Source organism: Panthera onca, chromosome D3, assembly GCF_046562875.1.
Source record: "Panthera onca isolate mPanOnc1 chromosome D3, mPanOnc1 haplotype 2, whole genome shotgun sequence".
In the NCBI taxonomy this organism is placed as follows: Eukaryota; Metazoa; Chordata; class Mammalia; order Carnivora; family Felidae; genus Panthera; species Panthera onca.
The window spans coordinates 74,410,002-74,435,447 of NC_138350.1; positions in this window are offsets into that span (position 1 = coordinate 74,410,002).

The window sequence follows — 25,446 nt, forward strand, 5'->3', positions numbered from 1 at the left end:
ACAATATATCCCTTTTTGGGGCATAAAAGGTATGAAAGAGTATGTATAGCTCGATCCTTTTGGGTGTACATGTGTGTGCATGTGCACACACAAAGAGAGAGACATATTTGCATATTTTTATGCAAGCATACACAAGAAATTATTTTAAATGTTTACCTTTGAGGAGAGGGACCTTTTACTACTATTTGAATTTTCTAGCTAGGTAGGCATTTTAATTACTGTTTCCCTGATATCATCAGAAATTATCTGGACAGTGGAACTATAGGCAATTACTGTTTCTTTTCTTTATATTATTCAACTTATTAACATCTAAGAAATGTTACATTTAAAAAGTAAAAGTAATGATGCCCCTACTCTAGAGGCTCCAGCCTAGAAAGGATTATTAGAAGAAGCTAACACAGGCCCACCACATCCTGAGATGTGAACATAATTTATTTTCAAATGTCAGGAGGCCTACCACGGTGTTCAGCACTGAGGTGGGAAAATAGAAATGCTCCAGGAAAATAAAAATGGATAAAAGACAGCGCCTGTCCTCAAGTGGTTTCTGTACGAACAATAGGGTGACTCCTACAATCGATGGGAAACCCACTCTGTGATACGACAAAGAAAGCTTCAGAGGAAGTGACCCCTGGGTGGCGCCCTGTGTCAGTCAGGATGGGATAAGTTATGCTGCAGTAAGAAGTTAGCCGTGAAACCTCAGTGCCTAATACTGCTGAGATAGGTCTCTTGCTTCTGTGAAGCGTTATCTCCACAGACCTGGGCACCTCTCCACTTTTCCTGCTAAAGGAATCTTAGGATGGTTTGCCATCTGCAAAATGGCAAATGAAGCAAGTTAGTCTTTTGGGTGTTCTCACTTTTCCTTTCTTCCTCAGTACGATTCGTCCTTCTTTCTCTTCACTGTTGACAAGTAGCTTCTTCACACCCCTTCTCTCCCCCCAAGGAATCCAGCACCCTCACACTCATGCTATGCATTTGAATAATGAAGCCCTCCCCACTCCAGAAAAAAACTGGTATAACCGCACTACTTCCTCATGCTTCAGACTCCTACAGTCCACCTTCCCAGAATCACAAGACTTATTTGAACTATGTCTCACTTTCGGCTATTCGAGAGGTGTAACGTGACACACAAATGCCGAAACTTGGCTCTTGCAACTCAGTGTCGGAAACAAACGGATGAAGGTCCCCCTGAAAAAGAATCTGCCATGATTTGAGGCAAATACAGAAAAAGTATTCAATGAGCAGTGAGTATCCACTCGTGGACGACTCCTGCCCCTCTCTCAACCAGTTCCATGTTCCCTAGTCTAACATTCTAACGTTGGGTGTACATTCTAACACCCAACATACAGCTGCTCTCCTGAGCTGGAGTGAATACAGTTTTAGCAGACATGACACCGAGCGTGCTGATTGTTCTCTTATGTGTTTTCCAGGCCAATTCTTCCCTCTTCTCTGCTCTGCTTGCTGCATGGGAAGGTTCTCTGTGGATTATAGCACTCGTCTCCCTCACCCTCTGGCTTCAGCCATACGAGTAACTAACATGCAATCAGAGAAAGGGAAAAGAAAAGGGTCAGGGCATTTATTCCTCCAGCTTTCTCCCTGCCTTGCCCATGGCTACAGCACTCATTGGTTCCAGCAACAAACACCTCTTCAGGCCTGGAAGTGGCTGGGCCTCGGCTTCTTCACCATCTTTTGCTGCTTTCCTTAACCCTATTCTCAACTATGTTGAATTATCCTTTCATTAACCTCTCTTCAATTACCCCTTAAGTGTAACATGTGTTTCCTATCAGGATCCACCCATCTCGGCATTTCAGCCTTCTCCCTGGAAGTCAGGTCAACCCAAAGAAGTAAAATGAAGTCCTCTATTGGAACTCTTGTACATTGTTGGTGGGAACATAAAATGACGTAGTCACTATGGAAAACAGCACAGTATTTCCTCAAAAAATTAAACATAGAGGGGCACCTGTATGGGTCAGTAGGCTGAGTATCCGACTCTTGATTTTGGCTCAGGTCATGATCCCAGCATCCTGGGATTGAGCATAAAGCCTGTTTAAGATTCTCTCTCTCTCTTTCTCCCTCTGCCCCTCTCCCCCACTTGTGCTTGCCCTCTCTCTCTCACTCTCTCTAAAATAAAAATTAAATTAAATTGAAATTAAACATAGAATTACCAGATGATCTAACAATTCCATTTCTAGGTCTATACCTGAAAGAATTGAAAGCAGTGAGTCAAATATTTTAACACCCATGTTCATGACAACGTTGTTCACAATAGTCAAAGGTGAGAGCAACCGAAATGTTCATTGACAGATGGATGGATAAACAAAATGTGGAATGTACATACAATGGAATGCTATTTACTCTTTAAAAAGAAGGAAATTCTGACACAGGGCTACAACAGGGATAGACCATGAGGATAATATGCAAAGTGAAATAAGCCAATCACAAAAGCACAAACGATTCCACCTGTGAGGTACCTAGTATAGTCAGAAAGGAGGATGATGCTTGCCAGGGGCCGGGGAAGGAGGGATTGGGAAATTACTGTATGATGGGTATGAAGTTTCAGTTTTGCAAAATGGTCCTGGAGATGGATGGTGGTGATGTCCGTACAAAAATGTAAATGTACTTAATACCACTGAACCATACCATTTAAAATTATGGTTAAGACAGTTGATTCTATGGGGTGCCTGGGTGGCTCAGTTGGTTAAGCATCCGACTTCAGCTCAGGTCATGATCTCACATTCTGTGAGTTCGAGCCCTGTATCGGGCTCTGTGCTGACAGCTCAGAGCCTGGAGCCTGCTTCAGCTTCTGTGTTTCCCTCTCTCTCTGACCCTCTCCCATTCCGACCCTCTCTCTGACCCTCTCCCATGCTCTGACTCTGTCTCAAAAAAATAAATAAACGTTAAAAAAAAAATTTTTTTTTAAAGACCATTGATGCTATTTGTATTTTATCACCATTTAAAAAAATAAAAATGAATTTTCCTGCACCCCAATAAATAAGCTTTGCTCACAAAAGTAAGCATCAAGTGTAGTTAATTGAAACAACACCATTGGAAAAATTGAATAGATAAGTCTTCCTACAAGCTTTCACCAGGACTAGGACTCCAACTGGACTAACGTGTCATTCCAGGAAAGCCAAAAACCAATGCCATGTGGAACCCCAAGAACGTACCTATTTATACATAAAGGCTCTGCACCAGAACCGAATGCTGCTCTCACGCAATAGAAGCAAAGCTATGGGTTCCATGTTCTCCTCCAGCAGCCTAGTTTGAGATCGAGCTCCTGGCCCCCAAAACAAGGCAGCCTTCTTCACTTCCTTCTCCACCTGGATAGAATAAAAGCCAGAGGGGTCTGAACCAGGACCCTTGCTTTTAAGGTGTTTTCGTTTTATTTTTTTTTAATTGTGTCCCTATAGCCATCCCTCGTTAACCCTTCAGTTCCTGGAATCCATGGCATCCTCTATTTTTATTCTGAAGCCCAGGATCCAGTCACAAGTAGAACTAGGATATACAAAGCCTGATATATCTCATTACACAGTAGGCACAAAAGGTCCAGACTGGAAGGAGCCCCTGGTCCTACCTCCTGGGTGATACGGGGCTAGAAAAGCCCAACTGTAGTTAATTGAGAGAAATCTCCATCAGACAGACAGCAGGAAGACATGTAATAATCTAGACCCATGGTCTCAAGCTAGCAATACCAGAATTACTTGGGAACTTATTAGACATGCAGATTTATAACCCCTACCCCAAATCTGAATCGGAAATTCTTGGAGGGGGCCCAGAAGCCTGTGGTGTAAGCCTGTACAAGCCCTCCACCCGATTCTGATGCCCACCCAAGTTTGAAAGCCACTGGTCCACACCCACAGGTTTGAACCTAAGCATTTCTAAGCAGTGCAAATCCCCATGCCCAATTCCAGACAGTCTGACTTAGTAAGTTAGAGGCACAGTTGAGAAACAGCACTGCAGACTAGCAAGCTGTGTGTAAGAAAGTGAGCAACAGGAGATACTGGTAGGCAGGCAACCTTAGTGGGGAGGAATCAGGGGACAGACTTTATTCTGCGGACAGTAGGAAAGTTGGTAGGTGATGGCCCAGCTCTAGTCCCGGAGCTCTGGAGCCAGACTCATGCTCCGAGGAGGTGGGAGGTGGAAGAAACAAGGAAAAGGAGAAAGTGGAAAAGGTAAGGAAGGCCTGAATTAAGGCATTTAGCTCTGGGGGACAAGATAGAGATTCAGCCAGCAAAACTGGAAACACCGCTCCCCAAATTTAGTCTTAAGAAGGCGCATTAATCAGGCCAGCAGTGGATCTGAGGCAAGCCACCCCAATGATGAATTCAAATTCCTGCTGAATGAACTCAGCCAGTCCTTGGAGCGGAGGCAGGGGAGTACCTGGTAGCTCAGCCTGGCTCCGCAGCTGGGATCTACCTGGGCTGAGAGAGAGCCACGGAGCTGGGGAGCAGGCACATCCTGAAAGCTGTGTGCTGGGGACGGTGGGGGGGCTGACAAGCCTTCTAGCTCAGAGTTAGCACTGCGAGTCTCATGACGAATGTGCTGTGGTTTCTCTTCAGTCTTAATTTAAGGTCATTTATGTTCATTTAAAACATTTTTACCAGGCAAACAACCAGAGTAATTCATCACACCCATTAATAAGCAGGTTATCACGCCTGCACGGATAATATATATGCCCCCTACGCACACCCAGACTGAGAGTTTATATGGCATTGACAAACATTGACTCTTCCAAAGGAGGTTTAGATTCAAATGTGACAGTGCTTTTCTATTCTCTCACTTTTTCCCCACAGGTTTGCCTCTTTCTCTACATTTCAAGTCACAGGAGATGCCACGGTGCAAAGTCTTTCTTCTCAGGTCAACTCTCTTTCATACAGATAGACCCCCTTTCCGTCCCATTGGTTATTCTGAACTCCCACTTCCCTTCAGGTACCATGAGTCCTAGAATAACCCTTGCTACCTCACAAGTCAGTTACGTATGTAATACAAGAAGGTTTTTAACATAACTTGATGGCACTCATTGATTTTTCTTTAGGATTATACACCAATAGCATTGTAGCAATAACTTCTATATTATATGCTACACACACACACACACACACACACGCACACGTGCGCGCGCGCACACACACACACACACACACACACACACCAAGCTTTCACCCGAGCCTCATTTTAAAGCAGAAGGCTCCTGAGCTTGTGACGTCTTAACCCAAAGGGTCAGGGCTCCAATGGGAAGAACATGAAATTCTTTGTCAGCCTAGATGGGTGGAGACTGGGGACACAGAGAGACTTCCACACCCTTCAAATTATATAAAAAGGGAAGCCACTTTATTTTTCAGTGAATACACCAACCTTAAGGTCCCAAATTTCATTGAAGCTCCAGGAAGGACTCCAGGTTCTCTAACCTATCAGGAAGGCTATTTTAGGTATTTACCGTTTGCCCCACAAAATGGCTCTCTCTTGAGCTGCCTTAGACGGGACAGAGGCAGTTGCAAAGTGTCTTCGTCAGAGGAATGGCTCTTCATCTCCAAGAAAAACGGAAAATGCTAGCCTGCAAAGAGTTTCATCATGTTAATAGAGAGATCACGTTGCTGTGTTTCCACAACTGTGGCATCAATTTTGACAAAAAAATCTGCTTCAGAAATCATACCAAACACAACACCGCCTCTGAAAGGCTTCTCTCACAGGCGGCAAAAGTCCTGGAAAGCTCACATCGTCTAGATTGAAGAGGCAACCGATAAGAGACCTCCCTGTGCCTGCCTCGTCCCAGGTTGCCTGCCTAGAAGGAGCCGTGAGGGAGTGACATCCATCAAGCCCAAATTGTCCCAGAACCTCCAAGACAGCGTGATCTTCACGCAGCATCTGTTTCTTCCTGTCAACGAGCAGCGATGATGAACTACCAAGGACACTAAGGTCTAATTGCTGCTTTTTAATATCTGGGGTTGGCTTTGAGGATTCCCCAGTTCATTGTGGCGAAGGACAATTCTAACACCCAGCCAGGCCCTGGGTAAATTGTAAAATAAGGGCAGGTATCTTGGCCTTTGACTCTTCTCTTGCTGCCACCATTCCCCAGATTTGTCCCCAGATTTGTCTGTCATCTTTCCCCAGTGACCTCATGACCTCAACCTCACTTACTTCCAAGTAGTCAAAACGTACTCAGCACAAGTAATGGTTAAAACAGCACAGAGTGGTGGTTAAGAGCAGAGACCATGGAGTAGAACGCCTGAATTTAAATCTGGCCTGTCTACCCTCTAGCCATGTGAACTTGGACAGTTTACTAAAGTCTTCTGTGCCTCAGTTGTCCCATAGTAGAATAGGGATGATGAGAGTAATAGTATCCACCTCAGTTGTGGTGAGGATATTTCTAAACACCAATAGTGGGTAAGTGCTTGCTAAACAAATGGCAACACACATAACCGACCAAGAAGCACAAAGCCAGCACCTATCATGTGCCCCATGGGGAACGGGTGCTATGCAACACACACCAACTGGAGGTGTCAATGCAGCATGGGCTCGTGCCCGTCAGGGAGCTCTAGGATGAGCATTTCATCTCCTCTGAAGATGGCAACTCTCCCAATTGCCATCGGCGTCTTGATCATGGGCGTTCACGCAAATTGTCCCTCTGCTTCAGTCCTAAGCATTCGCTGCTGTCGCTCTCCCAGGCTGACCTTGGGCCCACTCTTTTCCCAAAGCCAATAAAGAGGCCATTAAGTCATCTAGGAGAGGTGCGGTCCCGAGTTGGCAAGAAGAAGGAAAAGCCGGGTGCTCCAAAGCACATGCACACACTCACGGCCAATGTCCTCTCAAATCTGCCCCCTCCACGCCACGTCACTTCCAATCACCTCTCCTTGCCTTTTACAAGAGGCGTTTGATTGGAAACTGGGCTGTGAGACAGAACTAAGCACGGCATCAAAACTCCACATAGAAGCTGGTTTCTCTACACGTACATGTCAGCCAGTGAGTCTGAAGGCGCATCGTGTGCCCCAGGCCAGGCTAGGTCTCGTGGAGGCCACAGACAGAGCACAAGACATGGTGGCCACCAACCATTCTCCAAGGAGTGCAGGGAAACATGAGGCCGGGGAAACTGTGTCGAATGTCCTTGGGGAGTTCGGAAGAGAGAAAAATAAGTTAGTGCAGGTATAAGGGGTGCAAGAGTTGTGGGGGAAAGGGAGTTGAAAATGTATTTGAAATAGCTGGAGAAAACAGAGGGCATGAGGCTTTAGGGGCAGAATCTAAAATCCAACATCCATCACAGCATCACAGCGTGTCTATGGAACAGCAAGATCAGCCCACCCACCGTGGAAGACGGAATCTGGAAGTAGTGGGAAGAAAAGACGGATGGAAAGGGCTGCCATCCATTCCCAAAGGGCCTTTGAAAGCTCAGCGAGGGAATCCAGATTTGATTAAGCACTAAATGAACAAGATATTCTTTTCTACGAGCTCTCCGGGAAGCTGGATAAATACGTTCCCCACCAAGACCTCTGGGAAAATCTGTTGCTCTCAACTCAAAGCTCCCCCTTCTCTTTTCTGCTCTGCCTTTGCTTATCCTTCCAGGCCGGGGCCTCGCCTGGTCTGTTGCAAAAGGCTCTCAACTGGCCACTGTCCCGTACCATTCCGATCCATCCCACACCAGCTGTGAGGTCCGCCTCCCTAAAGCTCAGATCTCATCAAAAGCCCATGTCGTGGCTCCTCACTGCCAATTAAATGATACCTCAACTCCTTGCTCTTGAATTTAAGGCCGTTTGAGCTCCGGCCTCAACTTCCTTTCCCCATTTTTGATCCCATTTCTTCATTCTGTAGTCGGGGACAGATTAGACAGGGGCACTTTCTACCTTCACCGGCTTGACCATATGTAAAACGGTCTCCCTGGAATGGTCTTCCTGGCTGCAAAACCAAGTAGGAAATAAAGTGTCCGGAGACCATGGAGATAGATACAGTCTGTGCAAGCAGAGGGGGTAAGAAGTGTCCCAGGAAATATGGAGAGGACATTCAAGCAGGTGTGTGTGGGTGAGTGTGTGTATGTGTGGTTATGGTTGTGTGTGTGCAAGACGCAATGCAGCCTAGTGGCTATGAGCTCTGAAGTCAAGCAAATTGATTTCACAGCCCATGCTGTGATGACTTAAAGAAAGTACTTGACCATTTTATGCCTCAATTTTCCATCGAGAAAGTTAGGCTACTAACAGCACCCTACTCTTAAGGTTGCTATGAGAATTAAATGAGATAATGTACATCAGTATATAGCACAGCACTAGGTCAACAGTGAATGCTGTACACGTGCTACCATTTGTTCTAGGCAGAACTCAGCAAATAAGAGTGCAAACAGGCAAGCATATTCCTATTTCCAAAGGTCTCCATATGTACTATTTCTCTTCTCTTTCACTTGCCCAAAACTACGTCCCCTCCAAGTTCTTCTAGAATCTTCTTTCATTGCCTTTCCAATCCTTAGCTTCCCATTAGATGTTCCTCTTCACCTGACCCTATCTAGCCCAACACCTTCCATTCATGTTTTGTAGGAACTGCCAACATGCAGACTGAGTGAAAGAAGATCGTTTAGGGCCGGCGCCTAGTGGTGAAGGCAGGGTGGGAGGTTTGGATGTGGAAGATGTTAGCGGAAAATTGGCATCATTAAAACAAATGAGCTCTCTGAAGAGAGAAAATGCAGAGAGAGAAGCCAAAACCTGGAATGGAAGCTTTAGAAATGTGTACCAAGAATCAAGAGACCTGCATGAGGAGACAGGATTCTCCCTAGGATACCGCTTCCTCCACTCCCTTATATGGAGGCTCATCGCCAACGTGCTGTTCTTGGCCCTCCCCTTCGCACTCACCACACTTTTCTGGCTTATTCTGTTACATCAGATGACACCCATATCTCTGATATCTCACCCCAGTGTCCAATTTCACCCTCAGGTCCCTGGCCTAGAAGTCCAACAGATACATGGAACTGAACCCAACCTCCATATATGTTGAAATGCAATGAAAGTAGAGAGAGGTGGTCCGTAGTGTCCAATTCACATTTTTTCTTTCAAGGCAACCTACGAAGTGAAGTAACAGCAAACACGTTTTTCTGTATGGCTGCTCTATTTTCAAATGCAGTAACGTCCAGCATAACTTCAAATACAGTCTTCAGAAGGTGTATTGGACCAGGCAGGCATGGCAGATTTTCTTTCTTGCTCTGTAAGAGGAACTTTATGCACCCATGAGAAAGAGAAGCCTCGGCAGGGATTCAGATTGCCGGATTGCGTGGGCAAAAGAATCAAACCAAATAAGCCAGTCTCGCCAGGGAAGGAGCTCTCAGATTTCTTATAGCCCAATCTTTGCAAAATATCCTTTCACAGCTAGCTAGGCTCTGTGTGTACATTTACAGTAAAGTACACTTGTCTTAAGGATACAAACTGGTAAATTTTTACAGAAGTGAAAAATTTACACTGTGTGGCTACCACATAAATCAAGACCATAGAATAATTCCAGCCCCCGAAGCTGGTTCCTAGCTGCCCTTCCCCAGTCAATACTGCCCTCATCCTGAGGCCAGCAGCCCTGTGACTTTTATTATCAGGACTACGTGTGCCCACTCACAATCACCTAAATTGAGCCATCTAGTATAGAACTCAGTTGTTTCTAGCTTTTTTTTTACTCAAAATCGTGCCAGATTTGTTTATATTGTTGTGTATCTCAGTGGTTCTTCTTACTGCTATGTTGTATTCCATTGTACGGATGCCACAATTTATTCATCCCTTCTCCTGCCAATGGACATTTGGTTTGCTTCCAGTTTTTTGCTACGGTGAGAAAGCAACTAAGAACATTCTTACACATGTCTTTAGTTGGTATGCACTGGTTTCTCGTGTGTGTGTGTGTGTGTGTGTGTGTGTGTGTATGTGTGAGTAGAATTTCTGTGTCATAGGGGAGGCACATGTTTGATATTTTCAGATACTGCCAGAGAGTGTTCCATAGCAGCCAAACCTTTCTATTCTCCCACCAGCACTGTTGGAAAATTCTAGCCACTCATATCGCCATCAAGATTCAATCATTTATAGCAAAAGAGTTCATGGCTTTGGTGCTAAAATCCCCAACTTCATTTATAGCAAAAGAGTTCATGGCTTTGGTGCTAAGATTTTCAGAATCAGGTTTTCTTTCAAACATCATCTGTCTTCTAGAAGGAGAGTGTAAAGATTTCCTCTCATCTACCAAAGAGAAGGAGGTGATTATGTTTTACAGCGTTTCATTCTGCAAAGGTCTTGAGATGCTTCTGTAGAGGCGTGCACCTACACAGAAAAATACGGAAGAGAAATAAAGATATGTAGAGCACCAACCTGATTTACTAAACTCCTGGCTTAGGAAAGTGTTCTAATCTGGTCCCTATCGCTGGTTAAATAACACCACTTGGTGACTAGAAGGCAACTGTCTCGGAAGGCATCATTGCTCACATAAGAGCAGACATCAAGCCAACAGGCTGGAGGGACGGCCAGGGAGGCTACTCCCCAGCCTGCACCGTAAGCCACTCTCTCGTGGATTTTGGCATAAGTGGGCTTTTTGTTGTCATTAGGAGTGTTCCTCCCCCTGGCTGTTCAGAAGTTTCAGATGAAATTTTTCTGATGTTTTTTAATGAAAGATGATATTTGCTTACCCATCGTAGGAGATATTTCCTCGGCAGGAATGCTGTCGAACATGTTGCATTCACAACATGACACAAAGTCTAAAAATCACAGAGAGACTAATTACTGGAGGAAAATTACACCAAAAGACCTATTTCCTCGTGATGAAAATGACAGCCTGGTGCCCCGTTACCTGGCCTGATCGGGCAAATAGCCTGTGCAACATTGTTTTAGCGCTTGGCGTTACAAGCCACAGTAGAGGAAGGAGGCGCTTTGGGCCTGTAAGCAGCTCAGTGAGAAATCAAGGTGAGCTGTCAGTTAAGTGAGGTCTAATTATAAGTCTCATTTCCAGTATTTATGGATGTGACAGACAGTAGCCGGGGCTTACCTGCATCTAGACATGGGGCCGCTTCTGCGAGTCCTTCTCTCTTTATGCCAACATCTGAATTATCCTCCGCAAGCTGTGACATTGACTGCTGACAGCCAGGACCTGCCACAGCCAACAGTGGGAAGCGAGGACCACCCCTCTTAGCTCACTCGGCTTTGCCTCTTACCACCAGTTCCTAGTACTGAAAGGGTCTATTCTTCTCCCCATCAAAAGCCCACGTAAAATGATAGAAAGGACTCTTTTCCTCTTTGATATGAATTTAAGTCACTTCAGATCACTTGCCTTTCCAGTCACAAAAGATCACGTGTTGTATGATTACCTTTATATGAAATGGCCAGAGTAGGCAAATCTATACAGGCAGAAAGTAGATCGGTGCTTGTCCAGGGCTGGAGTGGTTGGAAGGAAATAGAGGGAAGGTGCTAATGGGTATGGGGGATTTTTTGGATGATGAGAACGTTCTAAAATTGACTGTGGTGATGGTTGCATGTATCTGTGAATATACTAAAAACCACTGAATTGTACACTCTATTTTTTATTTTTTATTTTAAGAGAGAGAGAGAGAGTGAGAGCATGAGTGGGGGAGAGGGACAGAGGGAGAGGGAGAGAATCTCAAGCAAGCTCCATGTTCAGCCCAACACCACAGGGCTGGAACCCACGACCCTTGGATCATGACCTGAGCCAAAATCAAGAGTAGGACACTCAACCGACTGAGCCACTCAGGCGCCCCATGAATTGTACCCTTTAAATGGGTGAGTTGTATGGTATGTGAATTGTACATCAATAAAGCTGTTTTCAAAAATCACTTTTTTTTATCTGTGGTCTTTTTCCCAAATGCAGAAAATTTCAGGTGTCCAAGAACAGGTGAGGAAGTTTGGGAGAGGAGAGCAGAGAGGGAAGAGGTGGAACCATTTTGTTCCCCTGAAATCACAAAAAGGCCAGTCTTGGTAATTATATTAGAAAGGGTGGGGGAGAATCTTGCTTGATATTAATTGGTGTTGCTCAAACTTTTCAAACCCATTTCAAACCCAGAACCATTTTCGATAGACATAAGGTCTCATGACTTCCTTTGAGCAACTCCAAATTTCAAAATAAATTAAAAGGTACAAATACAGGCAGTTTTACCACGACCTCTCAGAGATGATTCTACATCTGGAATCACGATACGGAGTGAGCATTACATTTTGTTTCTAAAACTGCCTATAACTTTCTCTTCATATCATGTCAGAGCTGGAAAAGACTTTAAGATATTCCCTTCACCTTTAAAGATGTTCATCTGCCAGCCATGCACTAGGACCTGGGCTTGAGATAACAGGAGAACAGGGGGCTTGAATCAGGTTGAGAAGTACAGAAGGAAGAGAAGGAGCTATTGCTGGGGGAAGAATAAATTTGAGCAGAAAGGGGTTTAGAAATAGAATGGGAAATACAAGTTCAGATATGACCATACTCTAGGATATCAACTTTGGGAATACTTTAGTCAAGTACCCACCGCTGGTTAGGAAACCATGAAATTTTATATTGCCTCAGTAATTGACAACATCAAGGAATTGTTATTAGTTTTTTGTAAGCACGATAATGCTGGTGTGGTTATGCCTTTTAAAAGAACTCTTGGGTGCCTGGGTGGCACGGTTAAGTGTCCAACTCTGGATTTGGCTCGTGGTTTGTGCATCTGAGCCCCGCGTCTCGCTCGGCACTGACAGTGGGGAGCCTGCTTGGGATTCTCTCTCTCTCTCTCTCTCTGCCCCTCCCCTGTTCATGCTCACTCTGTCTCTTTCAAAATAAATAAATAAACTTAAAAATAAAAGAACTCTTATCTTTTAAGAAATGCATACTGAAATACGTAGGAACAAAATTATAAAATACATGGTATTTGCTTCAAATAAATCTCAATAATCTTTTCCAAGAGAAGCAGGACAACGTACAGATGAAAGAAGTGTGGCCATGAGTTGATAATTGTCAAGGCTGGATGATGGGTACACAGGGATTCATTATGTCATTCTACCTACTTACACGTATGTTTGAAATTTTCCATAATAAAAAAAGAGTTTTAAGAAAAACAATGCTCCCAACCACATGGAAAACAGAAACTGGATGTATCCTCCTGCCTTAGAAAAATTAGAAAACCAAAAAAATATACATATGACACAATTGTTTTCAGACCTTGAATAATAGGCAATGCATGATGGCAAACAAACATAGTGGGACCTGCCATTGCCCCATTGTATTGCCTGCAGACAGTTTCCATGTGCCAGTACAGAAAGGGAGAACCCAAATGAAGCCCAGAATTCTCACTGGAATGGAGAGACAAAGATTGGAGTTCTTTCAGTTCTTTCTCCGTAGAATACACAGAGCAAGGTACTGGAGAAGAAAGTACTGGAGGGAGGGGGAGAGACAGACAGACAGAATGAGAAAGAAAGTCCCATTGCATGTTTGAGAGGAAATTACCGAAGGTCAGTGAAGAAAACACTGGTTGAATGCTTCCGTAGGTTGAACACTTCCATAAACCACAACAGAAAAACTGAGTAATATATGGGACATGAGGTAGAGTCCTCAGAAGGGTATTGCCTTAGTAATGGAGCTCAAACAATCTAGACTAAAGGCAGATTTGGAACTGATCTAACAAATCTTAAAAACAACGCTTGAAAGAATCAAACAGATTCCAAGTAATTTAACTGCATGCCAGAACAAAGTCCAACACATTCAAAGAAATACAAGGGCGCCTGGGTGGCTCAGTCGGTTGAGTGCCCGACTCTTGATTTGGCTCAGGTCATGATCCTAGGGTCGTGGAGTTGAGCCCCCAGTCTTAAGATTCTCTCTTTCTCTTTCCCCCTCTACCCCTTCCCCAGATCACTCTCTCTCTCTCTCTCTCTCTAAAAAAAAAGAAAAAAAGAAATACGACCAAAGCCAAAATGCAACAGTGTAAATTCACAATGTCATCATCCAATCAAACATTCCCAGGCATGTAAAGAAGCAGGAAAATATGATCCATATCCAGGGGAAAAATGAATCAATAGAAATGGAGCAAGAAACAACAGAGATGATGTAATTAAGAGATAAGCACATTAAGACAGGTATCATAAATACGTTCTAAACGTTTAAGAAGGTAAGAAGAAAACATGAACATGAGGAGAGAGGCAGAAGATATAAAAAGAAGTAAATGAAACTTACAGAGATGAAAACAAGATCAGAAAAAACTTTTTAAACTCACTGTAATTGGAAAGGCACTGAAGAAGTGATCAGTGAATTAAAGACATCGCCAGAGAAACTATCCAAAATAAAGCACAGAGAGAAGAAAAGTTGAAAGAAAATGAACAGGGCATTGGTGATCTGTGAGAAAACATCAAAAGTCTAGCGTACTTGGAATTCAGGACAGCAAAGGTGGGGAGTTAAAAACTATTTGAAGAACTATTGGCCAAATTTTTTTCAAACTTGCTGAAAGCAATAGACTTACCAATCCAACAAGCTCAATAAACCCGAAGTGAAATAAACATGAAGAAAACGACCCCAAGGCTCATTTACAAAATTACAGAAAACCAGGGCTGAAAAGAAAATCTTAAAAGCAGCCCAGCGAAACAGATACATTATATACCCAGGAACACAAATAAGAATTTTCCTGCGAAAATCCACGCAAGCCAAGAGGCAATGGATAAACATATTTAAAGAACTGAAAGAAGGGGGGGCGGTAAATGTCAGTACCCTCCAAAGCTATTTCAAACCTGAAGGTGAAGACAGACTTTTTCAGACAGACTAAAGCTGAAGGATTCACAACAAGCGTCCCTACGCTACGTGGATGTTAAAGAGAGCTCTTGAGGCAGAATAAAAATGGACCAGATAGATGCCAGATGGAAACTTGAATCCGCACAAATGAATGAAAAACACCAGGAAAGCCTGTGATTCCCTCTGGAATGGCTCCTGCTCTTTGTCTCCGCATTGCCACCTCTGTCCAGAAGGACACCGGTCCTCAGGAAAACTCCAATCTCTGAATGACGTCCCACGTCAGCCTCTCTGCAAAGCCTTCCCTTACCACCCACGCTCTCATCCCCAACCAGGCACTCAGACGCCCTCTTCACTCCCCAGATCCCTGCACCTTCCTCACATGAGCTGCCAGTCACACTACTTTGGGATTGCTCACTGAGACTGTCCCCACCTCAGACTGTGGACATCTGGTGGCAGGACTCCCTCTTACCTTTGTGAGGAGCTCAACTGCTATTGAATGAATGAACGTTGGCTGGATGGGAACCTGAGTGGAACATTGGCAAGGAGCAGCTCTCTGTCTGTATGTATTCACTTGTTGATTTTTTCACTTACGGAATGACCTCAAATTCATCAAGGAAACAGGGAGTTGATCTGTATTCTACACGTGAAAAAACAAGCTGGCATTTGCAACACCTCTCCCGTGATATAAACCACAAGCTCACCAAGTGTTTGCTTCATGCTATTTGAACTGCACACCAATTAAGACTTTCTGAGAAGCAGATGAGGTTATGGAGGAAAGGAGCCAAAGTGAGCAAAATCTGTTCCTTCATTAGAGTCAAACTGGATAAACACACATACATTTTTCTCATATAATATGAAGTCTGTGGCTCTCAACCCCCTACTGTACTTATATGTTTAGATTGTCTCAGAGGAAATTGTTTAACCTGCTGTACTGTTCCTTTATTTAAAAAAAAAAAGAAAAGAAAAGAAACAAACATTAGGAGGTAAAAAAACATAAAGTTCAAATAATATCTCTATGCTATTTATAAACTTGTTTCTGCATTTGCTGGTTTTTTTTCCACTTAAAGTACCTGCCTGAGTTATCAACATCCTATTTATTTAAATATGCAATAATTGCATACAGTGTTGACCAGTTCATGAGAGTCTCAGAAATAAAATACGAGGCAAAAATTGCCAGTCACATTTAAAAGAAGTGCTAATTTCCATATTTAAAAAAAAAAAACATGGATAGTATAACCTAGTTAAGAGGTGGATAGTACAGTTATTGGAAGTCATTTTTTCAATTTATTTACTTTAAAAAAAAAGTTGCTTACCTGCAACCCCTATCTCTAAGCCAGCTCCTTTTTGAAAGCAGAAAGCCACAGTTTGTTTTTAAATCTTTTTCTCCTTACACCTTACGCAGTATGATTATCCTCACACATTAAAAAATGAAATGCTTTGTTATTTGAACAGCAATCTTTCTGATTTTTTTGTTATTAAATGGTTTAATAATTTGAAAATAACTTCCTCTTTATTTATGATTATTAAATGTTTTCACAAGGTTGGCGAGTAAAAGTTTCAGAGAGGCGGGGATTTTTGTCTGCTTCTGTTGTAGTTTTCTGTGAGTCCCTAGAGCCTGGATCAGGGCCTGGCACGGAGTGCATGTTATTACTCCCCAAATGGTGGAATGAGTAAATGAATGAATGAATGAATGAATGAGTCGTGCTCAGCTGTGACAGCCCCAGAATCTTTCCCTCTTGGACCACCAGCCTTTGGAGTTAGCTTGGAAGTGATCTCTGGCCATCTGTTCTCGCTCATTCTGTCCACCTGATCTGTTTACAATATGTTAATGTATTTGATGATATTATCCACCTTTGACTAATCACTGACAAGTAGACCCCAATGATTATAACAAAGGGGAAGGAGCTGGAATGCAGTCACTCACATTTGCAGAGACTTCCTTTACTCACGGGGCTCTCAGATTTCCCCACGACTTTCAAAACAGTCACGTTTCACCGCCACCAGGGATTCTGACCTCAAGCGTTTTCCTCGTTTCCTGGTACTGCTTTTCATGTGTTCTTGGGGGCTTAACCTGGAGAGTAACCCCAAAGCCAGACTATATCCCAATCGGAAGTATCCCTCAGCTAACCTAAGCCCAACCTACACGCTAGAAATGCAGGCAGAGGGGGACCTAGACACCAAAATCCACTTGCTTTTTTGCAAAGTCTAGCCGGCTAGCTTGTCTGCCCGGATCCGAGAAGTTCCACCAACAGACTAGGAAATTTCCCTGAGCCAGCGTAAGTAAATGCCTAATTAACTTCAACATGGACTAACCTCCTTTGGGCTGTCCCCAACGCCCACAGATTTCTGATACAGGACCTTCCCAGACACCAAACCACAAGGGCAATGAGACACACGTTGAACTCAGCAACGGGATTCCTCCATATTCTGGCTTCCATTCGGAAGTATCCAGAAACCCTAATTCTAGATGAGATGTGTTAATAGACTATATGGCAAGAATTTCTAAGATAAAAATGGGTATGAGTGAATGAGCACCTTTTTTTAAATGTTTATTTATTTATTCTGGAGGGGGCAGGCAGAGAGAAAGGGAAATAGAGAATCCCAAGCAGGCTCCCCACTGTCAGCATAGATGCAGGACTCGAACCCACAAACTGTGAGATTATGACCAGAGCCAAAATCAGGAGTCAGACGCTCAACTGACTGAGCCATCCAGGCGCCCCTGAATCAGTACCTCTTAAATCTCTGTAATGCAGAATACCAACATTGTTTGGACAACATTTCAAAGCTGCCGACCCGACATTTCTGTTAGTTGGTGGTAATGATGTTAATTTACTAAATATCATTTCAAACACCGTGCCCACTCATTTTTTTTTTAACATGATCATGCAACCCAAAAAGTACATTTATTTCAACAAGGTTGTTTGGTTCAGAAGAGTTTTAAAGATCATAGTCAAAGAAGATCACTTTTTGCTGTGGTTGCCAAAAACCCACCCATTTTCATCAGGAGATATTTCCAAGCTGTAAGTAAAATAAGCTTTTTAAAAGGACACTTAAGTCACCTTTGTTTCAGAGGAGTGTCCCCCATCCAGGTGCTCCTGGGTGGTTCAATCCTTTAAGCCTCCGACTTCAGCTCAGGTGACTTCAGCTCAGGTCATGATCTTGCAGTTCGTGAGTTCGAGCCCTGCGTCGGGCTCAGTGCTGACAGCTCAGAACCTGGAGCCAGCTTCAGATTCTGTGTCTTCCTCTCTCTCTGCCCCTCCCTGCTTGCATTCTCTCTCTCTCTCTCTCTCTCTCTCTCTCTCTCTCTCTCTCCCCTCCCCCTCAAAAATAAATAAACATTAAAAAAAGAGAAGAATCCCTCCATCATTTCAATGCATTGCTTAGAGAAAATATAAACTTGGATATTTTAGGGTCTTATAAGCATTGGCCGCAGAGCCCTATGAGATTTTATAGAGAAAGACCTGTTCAGTACTCAGCACTAACCACCTTTCAGCATTTCCTTGTATCAATAGAAAATACCATATTCTTATAAGCTTCCTGTGAAAGACAAGAAGTTGGGTGTATTGTGTATTCATATATTATGTATTTCGCAATACACATTTTTGACATTTTTATGTGACCTACAGACTTTCAGCTAAACGAAGGTAAGAAGAAAATCACAAAAAAGTTATCCAAAATGTTGACTGTTTGGTTCTAGAGTTTACTTCCCTAAGTTGCCTAAGAAATTCACTTTTTAAATCATAAAATTCCCACAAAAAGTGAATAATATGGGAATCTAAATCCACTTTCCAGACTTGCTTCCCCTGTAATATCTGTAATAGAACAATCCTGAATTAGCTGCTAGTTTCCATAATTCTTGTCAGCAAAATCTATCAGTAGTTCTAACTGATTATACACGCTGGTAATGTAATTAAACATGTTTTAAGCCTATCTCTGATGTCAGAGTTTCAAATATAGCCACATAAATTTTAGCTATGAGTATTTCATACATAATTTATATATACAAATGTGTTTGCATGTGTACCTGGATTAAGTATAATAAATGTAAATTATATAATTTATATCTATATACGTTTAACTGTGTTTAGTTTCAATCAGACAATGGTTTGATATATATTTTTAATGAGGGAAGATCCTACTGCAATATTAAGATTTTGTGTTTTGCAGACTTCATTTCTTAGTATTTTTTTAATTAAAAAGACAAATACATTTCAATGTTCTTTTTAGTAAATGTTATGCTTCCTGTTCCAAAACAACCTTAAGTTTATAAATAAGAGTTAATGAATCCAAGAACCATGTTATTCCATGAGCTTGTGAACAAACGGTTTAGAGTCAAACTAGAATTCTTTCCAAGTTGGATTTTCACATGATACAGTTTATAAACAAGTTTTGGGGGTAGAGGGACAGCTTTTGTCTTGTCTTGTTTTTCTATATTTTTAATAAACAAAATTAAAATTCTGCCTTTGAAATGACTTAGAGACGAACCGGATTTCTAGCCCCTCTCAAAAACCAACTTGCACTAAATTGGGGATTTCTCGGCCCATCGAATGCTCATCCTCTGTTTGTTTTTCTCTTTGAGGGCCTTCCAGGCAGACAGGAATGGTTCTGAAACAGGCTGCAGCCACACGCGACGCTTCCCTCATTGGAGAACCAGGGAGCCGACATGGCATCCATTCCTGGGACCTTGATCGGAAAGAGATCCTGAGAGAAGTGACACTAACCTCGGACTCTATCACACCGTAAATTGTCTCTTTTGTAACTGTGACAGACACTCCCCCCCGGTTGTCCCTTCCATTCGACTCCCATGATCACTTTATCCTTTCTCTCTCTGTTGCCAAGTGGAGTGGCGTTCCCGGAGTTTTGACACCTTGTAAAGACATTCCAGTGGATTCTAGCACACCCAAACAGATGGTGTGAAAGGAATACAGGGGAAGAAAATACAGACCTCTGCCAGATTCTCATGTATTCTAGGTAACATCGTGTTCCAGGAGAAGAAAAAAATAAAAAGGAACTGATATCATTGTTACTGCCTGCTTCCTGAGCCAAGCAACCATGCTTCTGCCAAAGATAACAACGTCTTTAAGACGGCTACAAGAAGTCCTAACATTGCGTGAGGTAAAAGGACTAGACCTGAGAGGGGGCATACAACAATAATCTGTATTATTGATATACTGTGTTACATTGACACCCACACAAAACAGTTTTTTCCCTTTTAGCTAAGAATGACATCCAGCTCAAAATAACATTTCTACTTCTTTTGCACGTCCAGTATGCTGGAAATCTCTACTGAGGTTCTTCTCTGAGGCTGGCATTGACTTTCGCCACACATTAAGTCTGGTGACATGAGAACAAAGTACATAAAATAAACGTTAAGGAACAAGCAAATGTTTTTTCTTCATATACAACCGCGCGCACACACACACACACACACACGCACACAAGTGTACGAAAAGATGTTTAATGTCACTAGTCTTTAGGGAAATGCAAATTAAATCCACAGTGAGATTCCACTCTACACCTACCAGCATGTCTAAAATAAAAAATAGTGATAATACCAAATTCTGGCGTGGATATGGAGAAACTGGATCACTCCTCCACTGCTGCTAGGAATATGAAATGGAAACAGTTTGGAACTTTGGAAAACGGCTTGGCAGTTTCTTGAAAAACTAAACTAGCAACTTCTATACAACCCAGCAATTATACTCCTAGGCATTTATCCCAGAGAAATGAAAACTTATGTTCACACAAAAACCTGTACACGAATGTTTATAGCAGCTTTATTAATAATAGCCCAAACTTGGAAACAACCAGATGTCCAAAGTGTGTAAACTGTAGTTAAACAAACCGTGGGGCATCCACACTGTGAAGGGAGGTGGGGTGGCTAAAAGGGGGCAGTAGGAGGGATCCTGGTGGTGATGGAAACGTTCTGGATCTTGACTGCATCCATGTCAATATCCTGGCTGTGAAATTGTATTTGCAAGGTGATAACCATTGTGGGAAACCGGGTAAAGATTACATTGGACTTCTCTGTGTTATTTCTTATAACCGCATGTGAATCTATAAGTATCTCAAAATAAAAAGTTTAATTAAAAATATAACTCCTGGGGTGTCTGGGTGGCTCACTCGGTTAAGCATCCGACTTCGGCTCAGGTCATGATCTCACGGTTCATGGGTTCGAGCCCCGTGTCGGGCTCTGTGCTGACAGCTCAGAGCCTGGAGCCTGCTTCAGATTCTGTGTGTCTCTGTATTCTCTTTCTCTCTCCCTCTCTCTCTCTCTCAAAAATAAATAAACATTAAAAAATTTATATATATATATATGTGTGTGTGTGTGTGTGTATATATATATATATGTATGTCTTATTAATCTATGTGAGGACACAAAGGAAAATATGCATCTTTTGAATAGATAAATTTGAAGATTATAGTGATCCAAACAGATTGAAGCCTCCACATTAAGATAGATCATGACTGGGGCTCCTGGATGGCTCAGTCGGTTAAGCATCCGACTTCAGCTCAGGTCATGATCTCACGGTTTGTGGGTTTGAGCCCCGTGTCCGGTTCTGTGCTGACATCTCAGAGCCTAGAGCCTGCTTCGGATTCTGCATCTCCCTCTCTCTCTGCTCCTCCCCCACTCATGCTCTGTCTCTCACTGTCTCAAAAATAAATAAACATTAAAAAAATTTATGGATCATGATTTATATATCTACATATATATATATATATATGTATGTATGTATACACACTTGTATACATATATGCATCACAGTAGATTACTTAGCTTTAGTAAAGAAAGGAGCCGCAGTCTCTTTATGACTTTGTGTCTTCATCAACTCATTTACAGAAAAGAAAATTATGGGTACTTTACCAAGGATATAATGGATGGATGATACAAATATCATTTAAGCAGCAATATGCTCTCTGGGTGGGTGTGCAAAGATAAAATTATTGAAGCGCCACTCTCTGGTCATAAATTTGGCTTGTCTAGAGGTCATGCATGCTCTCTCATCCATGTCCCTTGGGTCCAATGACATGAACTATTGAATGGCCCACCAAAAGTAAGGTACAGAATATCTTTTAGAGCTGGTATGTGACCCACACAGATATAAAACTCATGACCTTGGCCTCACTGCTTTTTCTGCTTGTCCGTCACTCACTTATTATTTTGAGGGATTGAAAGGCCACATTATATGAGTAGGAGAAACCACCTTTTTGCAAGACCTCTGGTTCTTGAAATCCTTACCCAGGTTCTCATGCCCACATCTAATTTGACATCTTGCCTTTCTCCAACTCTGGCTCTTCTGGCCTGCTCATTTCTCTTCCATCTCCGGTCTTCTTGTCCTCCACTTCTCCCTCAGTCTAACGTTCTCCACTGACTCATCCCTTGTCCTCTCTTTTCCACACCCAGGCCCTGCCTCTGCCCCAGCTCAACTGCCCCTGTTTAGCTACTGATTTCTTTTTCTTGCATTTGGAACTTCCTTACTCCACAGTTATATAACCAGAACTCAACCACACATAGCCCTAGCTAGCAAGGAACTTATTTTGCCCTTAAGAAGATGCTTTTAACTCTACAAAACTCTATAAATAGCACTGGGTTTTTTTTCTTTTGGATTACATATGATAACCGCCCCCGCCCCCCAGCACCCTACAACACCTTTCTACTCTGGGACTTTGGCCAGAAAGGGTTGATGAGGACACATATCTTTCCAACTGCCTGCCCCGTATTCATCTCCCTTCTCCTTTCTACAAACTCCCCTTCCTCTTTCTGCCTTACCCAGACCTTCCTTGTGTAGAACTTCTTGATTTTTTGTTTCTTACCAAGTATTACACCACACGTTTTGGTTGGAATTATGCACGTGTATGCATACATGCGTGTGCGCACACACACACACACACACACACACACACACACACACACACTAGCAGCAGCAATAAACCTATTTTCAGGTAAAATCAATAAATGATAATCATCTGTGCTACAGTCTCTACCTCTCTGTCCCAACACATATTCTCCTGTATTTTGGGCTCTATAAAACATAGAACTTGTCAGAGGAAGGAGGAGCTCAGGGAGGGGTCATGTAGGAGCTGAAGCCACATAAATCACACCGTTTCCACCAGGGAAAGCTACGCAATGTGCTTCCATTGCTGCCCCTGACCGTCAGCACCAGGTCTTTCTCGCCCAGTCAGTGATGAACACAAACATGAAAAAAGCAAAAAAGCAAAAGAAGAAAAAAAAAGAACCTCTGGTTTTCAGCATACCCTCTTAGGCATGCAATGCCCACCAAATCCCTGCCTCATCATTTTACTTTGCTTTATTTTTCACTCAACCGTTTTATGGTCACTGTGACAACACAGTCTAAACAGGACCATTTAGGAAAACAAAATAACCAATAAATCAATGAAAATTCTTACGTGTAAAAATAAGACCACCTCCTTCCAAGAAAGCCATTTGTGTTTTTCACTCTAGATCACCTTCCCTGGAAAAGAAACTTGCATTATTTATCTGAGGCAAGAGATAGGCAACAAATTAATGATTTATGTGATCATAAAGTTGAAAATCGCATGTCTAAATCTTTCCAGACCTGGAGACTCCTCAAAAAAAGTCAGTCCTCAGAGTGAGTGCTTGGACCACAGACTGGTCCAACCCTCACTGGTCAACCGGTGATAAATGTATTTCCTGTGGGATTCTGAGAACCCAGTGTGGAAGCAACAAATCAAATGAGAGGTGGTTATAAAATAGCTCAACAATTAAATAACTTCAGGATTTTGAGTTGCATGCAGGAAATAATAGAAATGTGTTTTGCCTATAGACACCTGAGGGATAATGTGTCAGTAACTTATTTTATAAAAAACCTAATGGCTAAAACAAGTCATTATTTCTCACAATTCTCTGGGTTGGCTGAGCTCAGCTGGACAGTTCTTCTGCTCCGTGATGTTGAAGCTGAGATCACTCATATGATGGTATTCACCTGGGAGCTCAGCTGGGGCTAGACCAACCAAGATGGCATCTCATCTTCCAGAACCCCTCTCCTGTGACTCTTCAGCATTTAGTGGTGGAGCCCAAGCTTCTTCATCTAGCAGCAGGAGCATAACAGAGAGACTGGAGCCAAGGTAGAGGCTCACAGACCTCTTAAGAGTGAGTTCCATAACTGGCCCAGTGTCACTTTTGCCATAGTCTATTGGTCAAAGCAAGTCAAGGCCAGGCCAGACCAGAAGGGAGAGGACATTGCTTCTACCTCTTGACGGGAGGAGGGACATGCATGTTCACAGATGGGAGTTTTGGGCCATCTTTGGGGGCAATCTACCCATCCTGGGGACAAGATGAGCTGGAGGAAATGCAGACTACTTCTCCTACAATAAATATGCCACATTTAAAATGGTAATCTTAACTGATCTTGATAACATTCAGAAGTCAATAAAAATAATAATGCTCATTCCCTTGCGAACAGTATTATCTATTTTTCTAAGACTGTTAAGAACTCCTCACTGGCCTGCCAATAGGCCCCCAAATCCCCAGTGTTTGAGCCATTCCTTCGAGTTACATCATCTTCAGAAGCCCTACCTCAAAACGCAAACATCTCCAGCCTTGATCTAGTGTCAACCGCTAATGCCTTCGAGTGAACCAGAAATTAGCAACTAAGTGAGTAAGAGGTCTTTGAGGCAGAGTTCTTCATTGATAATCCATGGTTGGGCCTTGGGCATCTGAAAGACATTGAAATCACTTTCAAAATGGTGTGGTTGTTATGCGCATTTTCCGTCAGTTTCTTAAATGGGGCAGACACCAAAAAGGTTAAGACTCGGTATACTAAGGTCATGGTCATGAATAAGCCTCACTAGGGAGAAGGAAACCTAACAGTTCTCTTTGGTGAGTACTTCACAATGTAGGGCTTAATTGCCTTCTAATTATCGAACATCCTTTGCCTTTGTCTCCCCCCCACACACGGCATCTTTATATGTGGAAGGAAGGGTCTTTACTTCTGCTTGTATCCCCCACTGAGCAGAATCCTTTAGAGTCTTCAATGTGTATCTGATCTAGTTCTCGAATCATGTTCCTCAGGATCCTTCTAGAGGCTGAATGAGGCCAAGGAGGAGCATGCTTGAGAGGAGAACCCAAGGGCTGAGTGGGGTCAGGCTTGCCTCATTCAGACAGAGCAACACTACCTTTGACTCTATCTTATGCTTACATATACATTTCCCCATGAAGAATGAGTCTTGAGGCTAAAAGAAGTTTGAGAATTACTAACAAGCCCAATGCCCTTATTTTCCAAGGAATTAAAAAATGGTGTTCAGTGGAATCTCCAAGTCTGGAGTCAGAGCTAGACGAGAACTATAATTTGTGTTTCCTGACACTTCATTCTGTAAGTTTTGTTGTCAACACATTACCTCCCCACCAAGGACCGGCCCCACCACCTTCTCTCCAAACTCCATGGCATTTTTTCTCCCAAGCCACAAATGTCTGCAGTCAGGAAGCAGCCAGTTGATAAGTCAGGAACTTAGGAGAAATCCAGCGGGAAAGCAGCCTGAGCTGGGCACCAGAGTGGGATGTGGGATGGGAGAAAAGGAGAACTCCAAGGAGCCCACAGAAGAGGCTAGCTCCACGCCTATCTCATTACTGGACTGTGAACTGACCTTGACTCTTCCTACAGCTTTCTTTTTCTGACAAAGAATGAATTTGAAGGAGCAACAAACAGCATTCTTTTTTTTTTCTTATATAATGCAAAAACACACTGTCCCTGATCACCGAATGCCTGACAGCTA